The sequence below is a fragment of the Neofelis nebulosa genome, chromosome 9, assembly GCF_028018385.1.
Source record: "Neofelis nebulosa isolate mNeoNeb1 chromosome 9, mNeoNeb1.pri, whole genome shotgun sequence".
Taxonomy (NCBI): Eukaryota; Metazoa; Chordata; class Mammalia; order Carnivora; family Felidae; genus Neofelis; species Neofelis nebulosa.
Genome location: NC_080790.1, coordinates 108,500,124 through 108,521,528, shown reverse-complemented (window position 1 = coordinate 108,521,528; position 21,405 = coordinate 108,500,124).

Below are 21,405 nucleotides of genomic sequence, written 5' to 3'. Positions count from 1 at the left end.
TCTGCCCTCTTTCTCCTATGGAAGCACCAGTATGCATAGAACCAACAGTAAAGCCCAAGGGCATGGAATTGGTGGAGGAGGGGAGTAGAAAAAGGAGCAGTTACAGTCCTGGGTAAGCCATAAAATGCTTTAGAATAGATCACTTGTGAAAGAAAAGTCAATGAATATGACAACATCTTTAAATGAATAAAATTCTCTAGGATGATTTGGACAATATAATACTACTCATCATTCCAGCAAAAAACACACTTCCACAGCATAAAAACAATTAGAAAATTTCTAGTAGTGATGCTGAAACATCCTTAGTCCTTTTTTATTATGCTTGCATTTAACAGGAGGCAGTTTTAGGATTTATTTACTGAATCCTATCTTTACATATAAGCAACAAATGTTAATTTCACTGATGGGAAAAAATCATCCTAAGTTTCAAGGCGGGTTCTTGTTGAGGCTTAGATCAGATAAGGTATCATCACAGATATCCCTTGTCTTCTCCTAAATATAAGCCGTCTCTTTTTCCTCAAAGAGCCTGGTGGTTTGGCATATGGGGTTCTCACTTGCCGAGTCAAATAATAATGCCTCTAACTAAGTTTTCTTTTAAAAATCTCTTTGTCTTTTCCCATTCTGTGTGTGGTAGACCAGGCCTCTTCAAGCCCTTTTCACAAGGGAAGGCAAAGTGGTTAGTAAGAAACTGCACATTCATTGACTGGGGTTCAAAGGCTAAGAACTGGCTTCATCCCTGGGGTGGGAGGTGGAATTCTGGTGACAACATTGGGCATGTCTTTTGTTTCCTCTGTTCACTCAGAGTCTTTGAAAGGTTCTCATTAAATGCTATTAACAGGCATTAATACAAAGAATGACTAGGAAATTCCAGAGAGAATCAAACAGCAGAATGAACAGTGAGGAGAATGTGAGACAAGCAAAGTAACTAAAGTCAGACATCCTTAGTGAAATAAAACTGCCAATGACAGACATGTCTTGAGGGTAGCAAGATTGTTTCTGAATTTGACATAGAGACTGTAAAGGGATAGGGACCACCAACTACTACTGCACATGCATCTGTACCATAGAAACTCCCACATGTGAGTTTATGTATTAGAAACAAGTGATATACACATAACCATAGAACTCAAGGTAGCAACCGCGAAGAAAGGCACCAACCACACAAATGAATAAAAATAGACAGATAAGGGAAGGGGTTTGGAAAGGGGCATCTTTAATAACTAAGCCCGATAACAAGTTATCCTCTGATGGAAATTATACCAGTTATGCTATTTGGGAGAAGATTTCACACGACATTCCCAGGATTATTCTCTTCTGGGTCTCTTGGTTCTGTCAGTTCTTCCACCTCGGCCCAGGGCTTCTTCATTCCTGAATTTGGTGTTGCCCCTCTGTCTCAAATACCAGATCACTGTACATTTGCAGTTAATTCTTTGAAAATAAGGATCAACATAAAACAAAGTGGACAAGAGGCTAACTTTCCTCCCAAAGTCAAGTTGCCTACTGACTTCACAATTTTGGGGTAGCTTAGAGCTCCACAGTCAGCCAGCCCCTGGAGCAGGCACTATGAAGCTGAATAACCTCTGTCTTGTCCTGCCAAAAGGCTTCTCAGCTCAGTGCTACCCTTGAATGGCACTCTGTCATTATGCTATATTTAGGCCATGGAAGTTGTAATTAGCTTTGTTCTGCTGCAAACTGATCCAGCCTCACATGTGGTATAAAAGGTAATAAAATAGGTAGGCATATATAAAAACCTAAATAAGCATCCTATGCAGGAAAATTTCATGATTCCCAAACTGATGAAAGAAACAAGGAAATGGAACTTTGATGGCCTCAAAAGCAGCAGAAACCATCTAAGAAGCTGCATCTAGGTATAGTCAGCATGCAGCAGGATGTTTAGTTAATTCCTGCACATCACCTCCACACCACCCCCAACTCCCACCCACTAACTGTTCTGTAACTTGATACTATCTGCTGGAAACTGCTTTTGCTTTTTCTTTTTTTAATTTTTTTAACGTTTTATTTATTTTTGAGACAGGGAGAGACAGAGCATGAACAGGGGAGGGTCAGAGAGAGGGAGACACAAAATCTGAAACAGGCTCCAGGCTCTGAGCTGTCAGCACAGAGCCCGACGCAGGGCTCGAAATCACGGACCGCGAGATCATGACCTGAGCCGAAGTGGGCCGCTTAACTGACTGAGCCACCCAGGCACCGCAGGAAACTGCTTTTTCTAATACGACATCTTACATCTCTTTAAGAGGCCAAATGTGTGTACGAGTGGACTTTTACAATTGGTCAGTATCCCTGTGTTCTGGTCTGGGATCTGAGCCATCTGTTTTTATCACACATGGCCATGTATGCTTACAAGAATGGATGCTATTTATGAGAAAAAAGCTGGTAGGAAGGTATCAAAACATGTGGTCCACAGTGCCAAAATCACCATTATGAGTTGATGTATCTCCTTTCACTCTCCATCTGGTTATAAGCTCCTTGAAGATGAGACCTTCTATTATGTCTTTCATGTGTTTTAATTAAACATGGGTCAGCTGTAGATTATCAATCAGTACTCATTGAGTCATCCAGGGGATGCACTGATATATATATATATATATATCAGATATATATATATATATATATATACACACACACATATGTATATATATATATATATATATATATATATATGACATATGTACACACGCACACACACACACACACACACACACACACTACACTTCCTCCAGACCCAGGATAAACATTTTTCAGAGCATCTTTATTCAGCATCTTTATTCAGGTATATTCAGGTATTATTCAGCTATTGTATTACCTACTGAGCATCTTCATTCAGTGGCTTTGCTTTTCAACTTCATGTAGGACTTGGGGAGCCCTTTATATATGTCAGTTTGTTCAGTGAATAAAAATCTAAATAAAAGTGATGGATGAATTTAAGGAAAGATTTTTAAAGAAAGAACAAGTATGAATTTTATGTATCCACAGGTATAAAGAGACAGAAGAGTGGAACAAAGAAAGGAGGCCCAAAAGAAAGTAATGAGAATATGTTAATTAATTGGTACATAATGCATAACAGTGAACTGTAGGGCAGGCCATGTCTTCAGGGGCTGAGTATAGAGTGAGCATTATTTCTTGTATTTTATGGGTTATGAGAGGTGAAGTGGGTGGGGAAGGACCCTTCATCCAACCTAAAGGAGGATCCCAAGGGTAAAAAGAGCATATGGTATCATGCAGACAAGAAGGGACTTAGATACCAGGAGATGTAGAAATTTTCCCTCTGTCCTCTTCTAACATTGGGTTTGTATGTAGTAAGGTAAGCTAGACACAGGAAAACTTCTAAGACAAAAAAATCAGACAATACCTTGTATCCATGCAGCTTTTAACAGTTTACTTGAATATTTTTGCATTAATGTTCATATTCAGTCTACATAGCTCTTTGGAATGGGAATGCCCAAGCTCATTTTTCAGATGAATGGACTGAGTCTAGAAGTCAAGAAACTCACTTGACTAAGTTCTCAGCTAGGTCAAAGCAGAGGCAAGATTCAAACCTAAATTGGCCTCCTCACTTACTGCTCATAAGTTCTTCACTTCCTGTCTTAAAAAGAGCTTAAACAGTCTTGTAGGGAAACCAGATATCGAGGATGTTTATAATTTCCAATAGGACTCTTAAAGAGTACTTGCAATCCACAGCCAAAATTTCTTCTGCATTTTTATAGCTAGAGTGTGCAAAATCCCAGTGCTAACAGTGTCAGCTTCCATTTCTTCATCAGCTTTAGGAGGCAAAAATACCTGTGTTCTTCCTTTTGGCCACTAATTAGAAAGCATAGAGTTTGGGGCTGACAAAGTAATTATAAAGGGAATTCAAAGGCTTTGAGAAGTTGAAAGTTAAATAAAGACATTTGGTAATTTCTGCTCATTTCCCTGATGATTTGACAATGTTGCCATTGTCTCAAAGGGAAGTTACCCAAAGTTTTAGTGCAAATTTCATCATGTTAATTGAGTGCATTCATGTCATTATGATAAATGTTTTTTTTTTTTTTTTTTTTGCGGGGGGGGGAGCAAGAGGCTTAAATATTTTTTTTCTTTTCTGAATATTGCATTTTCTCAATTTAGACATTGACTATGGTCAGTTTATAAGAAAAAGAAAAGGAAAAAACAGGATATATAAAATATTTAATTACAATTATTCTGTGGAGCTTAGCCTTGAATTTTGTTTATGGAATTTTAAAATCAATGTGTACTTTTTTAAAGACAATAAGTATTTATTTTATGCCATATCACTATAACCAAAAGTCCAGTTCTAAGTATTTATACTGTTCATAACAAGTGATATATGAAGCAGAGGGTTTCATTTGCTTCCCCAAAGTTGACTTTTTAATACTCAGAACCAGGCATTTGACGGATTTGACATTTTACAGTTGATGACAGAAAATGGAAAAAACACAAGCCTCCTACCCCTTCTTCTGCTTTCATAATTCTGTCCTGGCTCAACATAATTTTTTTTCTCCCTTTCAAAATTTCCAAAACTTTTTATACTGTTGTGATAAGACCAAAGTCAGTGTGTTTAAGACTGGAAAGAATTCCCCTTAGGAAATGTTGAAAATGTGATTGGAAGGAAAATGGGTGGGAGGAGACTGAACACTTGTGATGCTATTTCTTTGACAAGGGGTCAGCTCAGCTCCCTCAGTACCATTCTAAAGAGCAGAAAGCCAAACAAGCCATACTTTTTCACTCCAGCTCAGATTTCAACGTTGTATGCTTTTTCTTTAAAGAGGTGTGAAGGTTCTCTTTAAGAGGACTCTATCTGTCTGTACACACACATACAGGTAACTCATGAACACTTTCAGCCAATATCCAAAGGAAACCAATTTTAAAAATGCGAGAGGTGTTTGGAAGGTCTTATTATCAGGCCAAAAGCAAATAAAATTAGCCTTAAGATCAAATCTTGTAATCATCGTGAACATTAGCTTTCATTCTCTCTTTCTTTTTTGACACAAAATTCTCACAGGTGGTTCTAATTAGACATAAGTAGTGACAGTGGCCAGTTTGACTAAATCCAGATCCCAGCCAAGAGTAATGGAAAAAAGTCTCAGCTTGCCTTCTTAAAAAATGGAATCTATATTGAGGCGGTTCAAGGAAATGACGCCTACAACAAGATGTAAAAGCCATGGCTTGAGCCCCTTTGTGTTCTCTTCCTTTAGGGAGTCAAAGCAGCCTAAAATACCTAATGCCATGTTTCTTGCTGCTCCTAATAAATTTCACGCTTCTTAGAGAAAGTTTATATTCCTCTAAGACAAATTCTGTCTACTTTGCAAACTAGTAGGAAAAACATAAGCCATGTATGTTATATATATTGTCAGTCATTTCTGTTCTTTGTTTGGCATAGTTGAATTGCCATTTGATAATACTGTCTAGTCATTTCCTAAGTAATCACTGTTTTCTTAAAACTCTCTATCATCTTTAGTTTAGCTGAGCCACACAGAACAGGAAAAATCTTTTTGGAAACAGTTTCCAAAAATCAATAGGTTAGTAAAACTTGGATTGCTTTGCCTACATGTTCTATGATAGTAAAGTTTTACCTTAGTCATGTTCTCTTCCTTAGTAATTTACACTAGTATTCTAAGAAGCAAACACTCATCCCTGGCTAAGAAATGTGTTTAAAAATCCATGCAGGTATTTAATGGATGTCCTGAGTAATTTTTGTATTTTCTTAAGCAAGAACACTGCATACAGTTGTGCCACTGCATCAGGACACCCAGTCAACGGGATGAGTGAGGTTTGAAATTTAGCCCACGTGCCATTCACCCAGCCATAATTTCATCCTGACTAAGCACTGGTCTGCCTGGAAAAGAAGGTGCAGATTTTCTAAATTGCAGAGGCCAAGCTTGCTCCATCTCACTCATAGGTCATTCTTGCAAATCCAATCAAAAGGTAATGAGAAGCAATTGCTTATGTAATTACTTATTTTTGCCTTTTCTCTAAATATCTGAATATCAGTCAATTAATCTGAACACTTAACTCCCCCCCCCCCCATTATGGTAAGACATGGTATATAAGTCCCTGACATCTCACTTTGTGATTTCTTAAGCATGGACACCCTAGCTTGCTGAAACACGGGTGTTCTTGGTTGACTGACTCAACGCACCTTGATAGGTAGATTAAAAATTTAGAGGATGAAGGGACAAGAAGAAATACCCAGAGAAGCCCACCATCCTCCATATGGTAGTAAATTGCTCTTGACCAAACAATTTTCAGAACATTTGGTGATGATCTGTTTCCACTTTCTGTATACCTGTCCCTAAGATACAAAGTAAAATAGCAACAGTGTAAGCAAATAGGCTTTTATGAAACATGTCTGCATTTTTGACACCGTGTATTATAATTACTAGTATTTTATCTCATACAAAACTGTACTTGAATTTATAGTGCTCAAAATTCCTGGATATTACCTTTGAGAAGATGATTTCTCCTCATTCAGCAAGATTCAATGTGTGAAGGAAAACAAATCAAAACAGAGTCAGCGGTTTATAGACAACATACACTTATAAATTTTACTTTTTAGTAGCTCAAGTTAATCTCAACTGAATACCCCTTGAAGTTCTTTTTCAACTCTTGCTGTTTGTAGGCATAAAATATTTTTTCATATCAGTGCAAAAATGACTGCTTTTTATCGGAGATTAGATTCCTAATGAGGCTCATCTCTTGCAGCAGAAAGCCTGGGATGTCAGTCCCACTATTTCAACTAATAGTGACAAACTAGGTATTCCTGTTCTTTGCTTTGGGGGAGTGCCTTTGATCTTAGCAGGGGATCCACTGATAATGAGAGGTATCCTAGAGAGAAATATCAGTCTGAAAAGGTAGAACATGTTATCCATTTTGCTCAAATCACTACCAATCTAAGGAATCCCAAGAGGCCTAGAGGAGTTCTAAAAGATTCAGCAGCTTATCTACCAAGGCTTTCCCAATTCAGGAGAGGCGCTATATATATAGAAGAACTAATTGTCCTGAGATATTATCAGGATTTAAAGAATATTTTTTCAAGTGAGGTTCAAATTAAACACTTGCAGACAGGAATCGTTTTGAGCAGACTTGTTTCTTAACTCCAGTTGGCCTCACGGTGGATCTGCAGTGCCCCCTGGAAGAAATTTCAGATTCGTAATTCAGTTTGCCTCTATCTCACGTCTTCACGCAAATTTCCCCTTAACAAATAAGAAAAACTTTTAAGCGGTTGATTTTGGAATAAGAAATCTTGGCTAGGAATTGTAGGGAGCCAAAGCCACCTTGGTCATATTTTTACTTTCTACTGCCTCATCCTGCCTACCCCTCTTTATCTTGATCCTCTTCTCTGATTGTTGCTTTCTGGTTTGATTATTTGTTCGTTTGTTCGTTCATTCATTCATTCATTCATTCTCTCTAGTCAGTAACAGCAGCTAGAAAAATCCCTAGACCATGTGGTGACCTTCTGCATCACCGTACAGACAGCTTTGGCCGGGTTCCTCCCTGCTTTTCTCCTAGCAAGCAGGACACCTACTGGCCTAACCAACGAGTCTAACAAGATAGATGCTCAGCTTCCTTTGGCTAATTTAGATAATCATTCTTTTATCTGTGGAGCTACCTATTAGAGTCTAAACTTACTGACTTTAGAGTCTTATATTGCCACTTTTAACTTTATCACATCAGTTCAGCTTTCTCTTTTCTAGTGCTTGAAACTGCCAGTCAGGACCTCTGTTTTCTTGTTGGCATTCCTATTATCTCAAGCAAGGAAGTGAGGAGGGGACTTTACCCTCACACCAAAATCTTAGACCTATTCCTAGTGTTACTTATAGTGATTGGCTTTTTCACTGGTAAGTTAACCATAGATTCTCCTCCTCAATTTTGTCATGAGCTCACCTAAAAACAAAAACAAAAACAAAACAACAACCAAAACAACAAACTTCACCTCTCTTTTCAAAACATAAAAAAAACCAGACTATTCACAATAGGTTGCTATAGGTAATGCAAAAGGACAGTCAATAAGATGGGATCCCCAAGCACAGTAATTAAATCGTCTTCCCCATGGTGTGCTGGGAGATGACAAAGTGAACAACTCTAGGTGCAGCTGGCTCTGAACTCTTTGGAAGTCCCACCTCTGCTCTGCTCCTAGTGTTTCCCATTTGTAATCACAGTGGTTGTTGGTGATTATCTCATAGGTCTCTTCCAGTTCTAATGTGATGTGTAATTCTAGATTTTAAGTGTGTACTTTTCATTTGAATTACTCTCAGAAGATGAGATGACATGATATTTTAACTGGATCACAGTGGCAGCAGCCTTTTAAACTATTGTGTAAATATTTCTACTGGTAAGGTGATCCTAATAGTGAAGAATAAAATCCATGGAATTGGAACAGAGCAGCTTGGGGAAATCAGTGTTCTCTCTGTCCTAGGGGTTTTATTGGCTGAGAGGAGATGAGTGGGTAGTAGCCAACCATCAGTATGCTTAGTAGACAGAAGTAGTCAGGTGTTGATATAAGGGAAACAACTGAATGTGTCTTTCATCTGTTATATTTGTGTAGTGTACTCATCCTCTATGAGGTGTGAGTATTGCTCAGGAAAGAATGAGCTGATTACTAAGCTGACTTCCAGATTCCATGCCTCATGTTGGGGGCCCAGTCCCCATCAGCATTGGAAATGATGCAGAGGGCAAACAGCTGGGAGCTAGTATAGGGTCCTAAGTCCATAGTGGAAAATTCCCTACTACCAAATAGGGAGGGCTTGGAGAACAGGGACAGGAGCATTCCCAGAGGATGAGTGGATACAAATACCACGCACACACCCCCTCCTGTTCACTCTTCTTCTTCCTTTAGTCCTAGGCAAGCTTCATCTTCTCCTGTGCCTCTGCCAATCATCTGGCCACTGAGCCAAAGTCACAACCAGCGTTTTAAAGCTAGAGTAAAGAGAAGGAGGCAAGTGAATCCTTCTCCTTGTAGTCTCTTTTTTCTCTATTTAGAAATACATTAAAAAGAATGTTTTTTCTTTTTAGCAGCTAGTGGGAAGTTATATAAACTCTTACCATTTAGGAGCCCCAGGTGTCTGTCACCGCAACACCTGGTCTTAGAATTAACACATAAATGTATCAGGAAGGGAGGATGGGAAGGCCAGGTTCCTTGGCCCTCAGATAAATTGGTTTTGTAACTCTTGAAAGTTTAGAGAAAAGGAAAGTGAAATCAACTCTAAAAGTTGTGGAAGTAGAGACAAGATTCTTGCTCATAGATGTTTCATTAAAACTGAACATTAAAAACTCACTATTCCCACTTGCCAGAGTTCTCTGCTGCCCCAAACATTTTAGGTGTCTAGAAGGAAGGCCTGGGTCCAGCAGGCTGGTGTTAGTGCATGAGGTTTGAGAGCTGCCTTGTATTGCCTGACAAAGAGGATAAACTCCATAAATTCTTGTTGAATAAATGAATGATTAAATGCTCGTTGAAAGAATTGATGCCAAGTGATCAGCCAATAAATGATGTATGTAGAATCTGACTCAAGGACCTTACAGGATGAGAAAAGTGGACTCAATATGAACAGTTTGGAAATGATGCAGAAATCTTATGTGTGAAAATAAATGAAACAGAGCAAAACACAGAGGCATCTTTTCCAGGAACCTTTGTTTAATGCAGAAGTTATCTGCCTATGTGTACCAAAAGGCTGGTGACAGTATCTACATAAAAAGATTTGAAAGTCAGGGTGCCTGCGTGGCTCAGTTGGTTGATCATCCGACTCTTGGTTCTGGCTCCAGTCATGATCTGTCAGTTCATGGGTTTGAGCCCCGTGTCAGCCTCTGCACTGTCAGTGTGGAGCCTGCTTGGGATTCACTCTCTTCCTCTCTCTGTCCCTCCCCTGCTTGTGCTCTCTCTCTCTCTCAAAATAAATAAATAAAGTAAAAAAAAAAAAGTTTGGAAAGTCATTTTTTCCAGTGATTTTCCATTAGATTTTTTCCCCCCACGGTTAACCTGTCCCATACATGCTCTGTGAATATAGAAGTCTGTTCTTTCTGGACTGTTCTTTTCAATTAGGTGGATGTCTGGGGAGTTTCATGTAATCTTAATAATACTCAGATTTGATATAAGCCATTTTAATAGAGAACGATTCTTTGAAAGTAAGCGAAAGGGATAATAACTCTTGGCAGTATTGTTGTTCAGGAAATTTCAATTTTTTTCATAGGAAACTGAAAATACTTAGAGGATTAAAGTGAATACAAAACACAGATGAAAATCCCCATTTGGAAGCTGGCTTTTCTCAGACAGTTCCTCCTTGTGGACTATTCTACCAGTTGTCCCACTTAGCCTTAGGCTCTCCATGCTGTAGGGTCCAGCAAGGTTTAAAAGATCCTTTAGCCTGATAAATCAAGTGTTGAGATAAAGCATTATGTGTGATATGCTCCCAGGTAGTATTCCCAGGTACTCTGTTGAAAGCTAACTTCTGGCCAAGTATTTTACAAGTACTGTAGTCTTTTACTTGTGTTTCAAGACCCCAAATTTCCCTGCCATCTCAGCAGAGAACACCATACACAGAGACAATGACAAACGATCCAAAGACTGAACGAACATGTGTGCTATTTACAGCAAGTCAGTCTCCACACTGCTGATCCTTAAATCTCTTTGGGCTCAACATTCAATGGAACAGTGCATTATTTGTGCTTTCTCAGAATTTCAGAATATTTTAATTTCTTAACTTTGTTTGTATTGCATGAGATGTATGAAACCCAGAAACTGCACTTGAAATACAATCAAGAGTCTTTAGCTTGGGAGATTTTAAAGATGATCTAAGACTGTGATTATAAAAGTTAATGTACACAAGAAATCCCTGATAATCATGTTTAATTATAGATACTTGGCACTCACACCCAAACTTATTTCCATGATATGTACTATTATTGATCTGCAGAGACTGATTACATTTATTTTATAGTTATCTTCTTTGCTTTGGCTTCTTCCTTTTCTCTTGAGTTAGTTCATTAGTGTAGTTTATGTCTCTCTTGCATACCAGTTTCTTCAATTGATTATTCTGGCATATCTGTTTACACTTGCAAATGATGGCTTAATTTATCAGTATCAGTGACTGAAGTAGGTATTTGTGACACAAATGGGAAAAGATTATACCCTGAGTGTAATTACAAGCTCTCTGGCTTGAAGAGAAGCAGGTAGGGTAGGAGGGAGGGAGGTTGGGAGCAGGTGATGTAGGTAGGTAGGCTCTCCTTTAGGGCAGAGAGAGAATTTGCCTTCTGGAGTGTTAAGGGACAAGTCTTCTTATCCTTAGTCTTGACAGAAACTTGCCTGCAGTACTGCTTCCCTTCTCACAGTCCCAGTACATCTCTGGAATTATTGCTGGGCAGATTCTCGACTTTGCTCAGAAAGACTGAATGCCCCTGAGGGCAAATGCCTTAGTTGTCAGCTACCATGGGGGCCAGACTGCCCTGTTGTCTACTAACATACCCCACTGCTCCTTATCACAGTTTCCTTCTGAAGCTTCATTATCAGATTAATGTGAAGTTGTAGTCAGAACTTTTTACTGGTTTAAAAACCAATTCTGTCCAAGCCTGTGTTGTGCTGTGAGTTCTTCACCATTTTGGCTTCACATCAGCTGTTGTATCTTCTGGACGTTTCTCATTGTTTAAGCCAGTTGATGTAATTCTCTCAGTTTTCCACTGCTGCCTTAAATTTATTCTTTTTATTTTTCTTTTCATATGGGTTTTTGGGCAGGAGAAGAGATAAATGTATGTGTTTAATAGCCAACTTAAATATGAAACTGTCAACTGACCTTGATATATGGCTGTTCCTTTACTCAGAATAATTTCTCACACTCTAGGATTTCCTACTGTGGTCTGCAATTCTATAATACTGCTGATTCTATAGTTCAGGCCCAGTGCTAGCTGCATCTAACACAATAGTCCACTGATAATCATCTGCTAGTTGCCATGTTCCACCTCAATGCCTAGGCTCTCAGGTCAGATCAGAACTAACATGGCCAAAACAAGCTGCCTACACTTTCCAGTTAACCTTATTTTAAAATTTTTGTCGGGAGTGGAGTTGGAGGTGGGTGCTATAGACTTAGAATTTGCCCAGCAGTAATTGTCATTGAAATGTCTGATGCAGGAAAGCCACAAGTTAAGTAGCTGCTGATATCATAAAGACTCCAATAAAAGAATGGGATGGGGGAAGTATAATGTTTTGACTTTGACAATGATGTCAAAGGAATTTCATTCTGAATCCTTTTCAGGTGTGCCTTTAGCGTTACAGTGTGTATTGGCTTCCTTCAGTGAAAAGAATAAAATTATCTTATAATTTGTGTGTCAGAAAAGTCTCTTAGCTTTTGAAGTTTCTCTTTTAAACTCATGCAGAGAAGAAGCAGCAGAATATAGTAAGAGAAATATATTATAAAATAAAATAATACAGATTGTTATATAGTTTGTTATCATATTCTATATTATACTATAATATATGGTAATCTACGTAAATCACAAATACATATAGTGATATAGAATGATAATGTAGAATATAGTAATATGAATATAATGTGGAAATGCAAATCAACATTAAACAGTTTTGGCATTTTAAAGCTATGAGTGCTAATTAACTTTAATATTTCCAGCCTCAATTTGTATATATATATATTTTTCTTTCCTTATTCTGCATTGTTGATATGGAAAGGGAGCCCCTTTACATGAACAGTTCTAAACATTAATTTTGTGCAATAACTGTGATTCTAAAGCACTATGAATTCTTCTGCTCTTTCCTGTAACTTACAATATTGTAACTTGACGCATGATGACAGTAAGACGTATCACAAATATATGGGATACACATGGTTAAATCCATTTCACAAGAGCCAGTTGCTTGCCACTGACTGACATGTGGAGTTGCCATTCTCTGGCATGTGAATTATTTATTTTTTTCTCCTTTGATTACACTTACTTCTATATTGGAAACTCCTTGTTCTTGTGTTTCTTAGAACATCGATCTTTTAATAATTTTGTTGATAGTAGCATGGAGCTTCCTTTGTGACCCTGTGTTCTTTTTCTCAGCAATTACCCATCCTTTTTCTTTAGACCAAAGGCATTATCATCTTGGTGTATGATGAAATAGAAGTATAGGAGTTAGGCAGCCACCAGCCTCATGCACAGTATCATGGATGTTGTCATTTAGGAGATGTGCTTTGACCCCTGGGCATTTATGAATCTATGCACTGCAATGATAGGCCAAATATTAAGTGGGTCTCACCAAGGAGTGTGCTAGCAAATCTCCAAAGAATGAAAAGGAAGCCCAGATTAATAGGAGATGTGGCCAGTGAAGGCTGCTTGGGAGGAGTTGGATGTTGACATTTGCAGCTGTGCCTGGTGTAGCAGGATGAAGAAGAGAATTGTATTATATTCTCATCACCTCTGGCTGACTCCTAAATTTGTTATATGGCTCCTAAATAGCTTTTGAGCTTTAGATGGGAACTGTGAATTTCAGCGGAATTTAACATGGGACTTTATGAGATCTTGAAAATGATGACTCCTTCATACAGTGTTGGAGAATTATCCATCTTAATTTTAAGATTCCTTTTATCTTCCTACTTTAGGAAGATAGATTTGTAATCTGTGTGGGAAGTGAACTCTAAATGAGTGACATGGTCAAAACAACTTACAGCCTTGTCACTTCCTATATCAGTAATTCAAGAATGATTGCTCTGAAACTTGCCCTCTGGACCCTCTGCCACCAAATGCAAGAGGTATTTTGGGGTGACTCATGAAATAGTAACTGTGTCCTCATTGATAAAGACACGACTTCAGTCTTGTAAGTTCATCATGATCTCAGTCATTGTTATTATTCCAGCATCTGAGAATTAGTAGAGTGTGGGATATGACTAACTGAAGACTGGAAGGACTTCAGTCATCCAGGAAACTCGGAGAAGGTAAAAATAGTGTGTGTGAATCTAAATGTTGAGGAGTTAAAATTTGAAATGTCTTCAACACGGCACATAACATGGCTGTATAAGAATAAGTCTCCTCAATATTATTCTGCCTGAGAAGGTGCTGACACAGTTTTCTGGATTACTTTTGTTGGGTATGTGAGTATTTTGGCAATGATTTACTAAATCTTTGGATATTTTAGATGTTTTTAGAGGGTTATGTGATGAAGGTTTCATCATGCTTTACTGGCAAGCAATTAGATATAAACCAAAAAAGTGCTATTTACTAACCACAGTGTGTGTCCTTCCATCAACCTTATCAGTGGCAGAGGAGAATATCTCATGTTTTTCAGCAACTAAATTTCTTTTTACAATATGTGCTGTGCTGTGCAGGGGCTGAACATGTTCTCAATTTATCGGATTATTTTGCTAGAGTATGGTATATTGCTCAAAATTTTCACTTCTCTCCATGCCAGTGTATTCTTTTTGATGGCTTCTTTTTTACCATATGCATTGAGACTAAGATGATTTAATACCCAATTTAACTCCACATGAGGCATTTGGTGTTTTTCCGCCATTGACTCATTTAATAATAGGGATGGGAGAGATGGAGAAAACTAGAAACAAGGGTCCCAGAAATGGATGACAGGTTATTTATTGATTTCTTTTTGTAAGTTATTTTTGAAGTTTTCCCTCTGCTGACAAAATAGAAACCAACAAAGGCAGTGATTCACTTCCTGGGCTGTTAGCTGCCACCCTATTACCTTTGGCAGTGCTCATACACATACAGACCTCTTTTCATATCCTAGGTGGTTTTCTAAGGGGAGGTCCTCAGTTTAGTACCTCTCAGGCAAAAAGAAAAAAAGATAAAATCACAGGAAATATTCCATTTAGGGCATATTGACTCCAAGAAAACAAAATCAGTGTGAATAAATCTGTGCTTGGTTCGTCCACCCTAGGGTCAAAGGTAGAAATTGTCTACATTTAAATGAAAGTGAGTGTGTGCTTTCCTTTCCTTCCTGCTCTTAGACAATTAGATAAAATTCCCTGAAGTCCTGCCAATCAACAAGACAGTTAGTTTCAAGATGCTACGAGTACTGTGATAGTGGTATTTGCAAGTCTGGCTAGATTTGCTCTGGAGACAGCAGGGCTGTGGGTGGTCAGTCTTCTCTCCTTCTTGAAATCTTATCATTGTCAGCCTGGCTGAGATAAAGTTCATTCCTAACTTCTTTAAGTTGTGGACATAGATTTTGTCTGTGGGGAAGATTTCTGTAGTCCTTGATTTATATTTGCCACTTGAGAGCCAAAAAATCACACAGTCATTTAGCTTGAAGAGCTTAAGTTTGATGATGGAGAAGGCTACACAAATTACATTGAGGTTTCTGAGTTTTTAAGATAACCTGTTTAATTTTCCATTTAATTTCTAAAGCTACATAGTTTTAAATATATGGATGTGAAATATTTCTATAGCCATAGTTTTACATAAAAGTTACATGTTTGCCTTTTTTATATGACGATTAAGACCAAGTATACTTTTTAAAAGTCTGAAATGCTACATTATTTTGAGTGTCAAAATCCAAATCTAAAGGCTGTTCGTGGATGTATTCTGTAAACTTCGTTGGACATAAGGCATATGGATGGTTTTAGAACTGGGCCCTTCGGTGGATAATAAAAGAATAAAGATAAAGCCATTATGAATCATTTCTGAAGAATAGCTAATATAAAGACTAGAAATTAGAGGACAGATCAGACTTGAAAACATAAGACAATAACTCTCTAAAATTTTTGGAATACTGAATAAAAAAGTAAAATTAACATTTAGAGTTGGATGGTAAGTGGAACACTGTATCATATATTAGGGAAAACAGTTATTTTTTGCTAGCATTTGTGAGGCAAATGTAAGACTTGCAAAGAGTAAGTGAAATGGTTTAGGAATTAAAAATTTGCCTCCAGGCAGCCATACTTTACAGTGTTACCTTAGAAATAAATATGATCAACTTCTTCCACATGAGAGACTCAATAATAGCTTTCCCTTACACCTCACCATTAGATTGCCTAAAATTCTCCTTGGAAGACATCCAGGATTTTGTCTTTAAATCCAGGTAGCAGTATCAGAACAAAACATATGGCAGCCCTGCTTAAAAGATTGAAGTCAGTTCAGATGGCCTCGCCATTTGATAGGAAGTCAGAGGTAAAGTATGTGACAAACTGCCCAAATTGCAATTTTTTTCCACATAAACCCTGATTCTCTACTTCTTCAGTTTTATTTCAGTCTAAAAGAATTTAGAAAGAACTGGGTGTCTACTTTATATTAGTGGAGATGTATGAATGAATAAATGAATCAAGGAACTAGGGTTTTCCTGGAATGACTACAATGTGTCAGACATTCTATCAGGTCCTTTTCTTTTCTTTTTATTTATTTTTTAAAGTTTATTTTTTTGAGAGGTAGAGAGAGAGAGAAAGCCAGGGAAGGGCAGAGAGAGGGAGAGAGAAATCCCAAGCAGGCTCTGTGCCCTCAGCTCAGAGCCAGATGTGGGGCTCAAACTCATGAACTGTGAGATCATGACCTGAGCCGAAACCAAGAGTCAGATGCCTAATGACTGAGCCCCTCCCCTTCCTTTCCCTTCCCTTCCCTTCCCTTCCCTTCCCTTCTCTTTCATTTTCTTTTCTTCCCTTTTTCTTTCTCTTTTTCTTTTTTCTTTTCTTTTCTAATGTTTATTTATTTATTTTGAGAGAGAAGAAGCATGTGAGACAGAGTGAGCAAGAGATAGAGTGAGTGAGGGAAGGGCAAAAGGAGAGGGAGAGAGAATCTAAAGAAAGCTCCATGCTCAGCACAGAGCTTGATGCAGGGCTTGATCTCACGACCTTGGGACCATGACCTGAGCCAAAATCAAGAGTTGGACACTCAACTGACTGAGCCACCCAGGTGTCCCTGTAAGGCCCCTTTTTAAGTATAAATGTTTTATTTAATCTTCACTACACTTGTTTATACTTTACTGATTAGGAAACTGGCCTCCAGAGTGGTGGGCCCAAGTTTATATAACCTAATTAATGGAAAAACTGGAATTCAAATCTAGGGCTATTTACTCCTAGGCTTATTTAATTACACCTTAGTTGCCAAAAATCCTATGAGATCTAAAAGTTTCTTTTCAATTTTGTACTATTTTCTTAATGTAAGTATCTGCCTACCAACCTCCTTGAGATGTTATTGGCCATTTGATTTTGAATGGAGAGATGGGAGATAAGCTGAAAAATAAATTTTTAGAGAGTCATTAAACATCTTTTTGGATGCAGTGAAAAAAAATGCATTAATATCGTGTATTTGTGGCTCTTGTATAGCTGATGTCATGTCAGTTAGAAAGGCTGGGCTTGAAGCTGCGTATAGGAAGCCTTTCCTTTAAATCAAAAGCAGATTGGCTACAATTTTTTAAATCCTACGTGGCGCATGTAAGCTTGATTCTGCAAAGGTTTATAGTAAAATGAGGAACTCAGGTATCCTACTGCAGACAGGTTTGAAAAAACAAAAATGTAAAATACATTTAAAATATATACTTCATATAAGAAAAGGATAAACTGAAGTTTTGCATATATCCATAGAAATTTGTGAAATTGACATAAACTGACGTATGTGCTACGTAGCTATCTAAAGCAAGCATAAAGCTAATTGAAAAATAAAATAATTAAATGTTCGATACTTGCATTAAATTCTTACTTTCCAAGAAACATTATTCCTAAAATGATTTAGACTTACCAGATATCTTAACTGGCTGTGTACATCACTTGACTAGTGGAAAACAGTTTATCTGTATCAGTAGGTGTCTACTAAATGTTCTTTTGTGTATGACCTGTAGTTTATCGAAATTCCAACAGTTGTCTTGCCTTCCTCCTCCTCCTTCTGGTGCAGCATCTCCAGAAGTTTTCTATTTTATTTCTGCTTATCTAGGCTTATTCTTCTCCATGCAATCTTTCCTACTGCACCTATCCTTTATGGACTCTTAACTTTATTATACACAGAGCCATAGGCCAGGCCCCTTCCAGTAGCTTACTTTCCCCTGATTGCTAATTCTGACTTTCTCCTTAGATTGCATCTTTCTTAGATGTTATAATCATGTTATATACTTGTTCTATGTTTGCTATAGCTATTCTTAAGGGTCTAGAATGAGGGATTATCTTTGTACATTATTTACAAAGAACAAAGTCCAAGGAATATATTTTATATGTAGAAACCATTGGACTCAACGTAAGTTAAAACTTTCTAATGAATAGAGCTCTCTATGAAAGAGGAAAACAAAAACAAAAACTATGTTGAGAGGCAATAAGGGTGTTCAAGTAGAGATTGAAGAACATTTAGAAGAGATTTAGGGAAACAGGCCTGCAATTGGCAATCAGTGGAGTCTTCTGAGCCTGGGGCCTTGAAGTGTTATTATTATAATGGATATTCCAAGGAAAGAGAAGAATAAAGAAAAGGTAAACTCAGGTCCATCTACTTCTTATTAAAATGCAGCTTCTTCTCCCCAGAGCAATTCCTAATGCAAGGTCATGGTCTCAAATTAGAAATTGATTATTACTTTGCATTGCAGAGAATATTTATGAATGGAAATGTTTTTATTTAACACATATTAGAGAGTATAGGTTGTTGCCCCAGATAGTGGAAACCAAATAAAACTTGCCACTAGATTCAAACTCATTTAACTTCAGTCTCTTTCTTCCTTCACTGAAAATATGATTCTTTGATATATCAAGTTTTTCCTTATGAAAAGAATTATTAATTTTAACATTTAGAAAAAGAATGCTGGGTTTGTGGCTGTGTGCTTCCTTTAGGAATGAACTGAAGGTAAGCATGGATGCCTTGCCTTATCTCTGCATTAAGGCAGAATGTGGTCTCTTGGCCTATCTGCAGGCCTCAGATGCTGGTTCCATGTGTACTTGCATTCTGGTAGCTTCCTTCATGGGAATGGAAGTGGAAAGAAGGAAATCCTCAATCTAACCCACCATGAACACATATACAACTGCCTAAAGAGATGTATAATGAGCATAAAAAGTATTCAAATAGCCTTTAAAAGCATGAAGTATACTTCCACAGGAAAAGGGAGAATATATGATAATCTCCCCCAGCCAAGTAAATTAGCTACCGTATTAGGCTTTTACTCTGCAAACCTCCTGTTCCTTGTGAAATGCATCTACAATAAAGCAAAAAGCTCTAAAACAATGGCTAATGGCTCACTCTAAATCCTACTATGTATGTATGCATGTATATATTCATTCATTCATTCATTCATTCATTCACTAAAATGTTGGTTGAGAAAAACAAATGTGCCTAATTTTATGTCTTTATTATTCATTTATTTACCTGTTAGCCTGAGGATGCCAAACATTGTTTCTGACTTATTATCAGTCTTTTATTACCTTCTTTAAGAGTCTTCGAGGCTTTGGAAAATTTAGCTGTGTTCCTAGAAAATGCATTTTCACTGATCACACTCTACAAAAAGAAGAGTGTGTCCAGTCTAAAAGTGATGATTTATCACTGAAAACATCCATAAATTATTCCTCTACTCTGTGGAAGTTTCTGTCCCTGTGACACCATTCTTTCTTGTTTTTTTTTTCAGAGTGATTAGTTCCAAAGTTTCCATGCATTTGTTTTCTTTTTAAATCAATACATTGTCAGAAAGAGTTACTGCAGTTTTAATAAATTGTAATTGTAAAGATGATGTTAAGGCTGATTTTGGAAAAACAATTATGTTGGTATCATCAGTTAATGTCTCCTTGCATGAGAAGTTCACAAAGCCTCTTAGCTTGCAAAGATGTTGGTCATGAGGCCCATGTGGGGTGCTGATGATACTGATACAGAGCCTCCATGTGGGGAGGCATGTACTATTTACATGTAGGCCATATCTGCCCTTACAGTGGTGCCAAAGGAATCATGTCATCTCCCTGCAACTTGGAAGTACCAAAATGCCTCTTTTGGCATCCAGCTGCTATCTGGTCCTACAGATTCTCTTCCTTGAGACACACTAGGTATAATCATTTAAATATGGAAGGGTAAGTTCAGGCATAGATGTTCAGTAGCTCTGAAAAATACTTTAGAGATAGTTTTATTGTCCCTTTGCAACTTCATCCTTAAAAATAGATAAAATAAATAAATAAAATAAAATCATCAGCTTTTAATTTTTCTTTTTTTTTCTGTGCCCCCTTTTTTCAGTTTCAAGTGTAATAAAGCAAAGAACTGAAACTGAAAAACATAGTCCAAATGAAGCCATGAGGTATTAAAATGTGGCTGTATTTTCTCAAAGATCCAGGTTGCCATTCTTAACACTCTATTATGACAGATCTTTTAGGCAGTTAGTAGTTGCCTGTTTATGAACTACCAGTATTTCATGTCTATGATGTGACATCAGTTATCTTCTTTTTGGATATTTGAAAGCCAGTTGTTGCTGACAGGAGATTATATATATTCAAGGGCTATGATGTCTAATACATCAGCCATTAGCCACATGTGGCTTGTAAACACTTGAAATTTGACTAGTCCAACTAGATTATTATATATCAGATTTCAAAGTGTTAGTGTGAAGAAAAGAATGTAAAATATATCATTAACAATTTTCATGTTGATCACATGTTGAAATGTTTTTATCTCAGATACATTGGGATAAATATAATATTTTATTAAAATTAATTTCACTTTTTTTAAATGTAAATTTACAAATGTGGTTCACTTTGTGTTCCTACCAGACAACACTGCTCTAGAGAGCTTGCCATGTGGTCAGGCAACAAATAAAGCTTTTTGGAAACATCTGCCTCGTTCAAAAGGTGTCAGCACCTTCCCATCCAGAGACTCCTCAGAGATCCAAGCTACACATATATTTCTTTTACAGCACAGGTTTGCATAGCATGTCCTCTGTGCTGATCAGGTCTATGTGAAGACCATTTTCTAATTTCCACAATTTATGGTCAGAGTAAGCATCATTTTGGTTTTCTTCCTGCTCAACACAATGTCATTTAAAGGAACATATTGGGAGATGAAATTGCTTGTGTCTTGTGATGACTGCCAAGCTTTTATTTGAAAAATTTAAACAGCCACATAAATCATGGTCTTTTATTGTCCTAAGAGAAGCATACCATTCTTATTTGAAATGTGATGTAAAGGATGTGAAATTCTCTTGAAATATAGACTGGTAAGCACTAAGGGAAAGATTTTATGAATGCAATTTCATTAACTTTTCTTCTGTCAGTGGGTAGAATAAGCAGAATAAATTAGGTAGAAGAGAATCAAATAGTCCTTGCCAAGCATGAAACCTTTAAATGGTCCTTCCCTTCACATGTGACTTCCCATTTATCAACAAAAAGTTACTTTTGTTATTAAGAAAAGTATGTCCTACATACATTGCCTCATACTTTTCATTGCCCTCGTTCCTGTACAAGCACCATCTTTTCTTGCCTGGACCACTGTGATAGCCTTTTCTTTAGTCCAACATGTCCC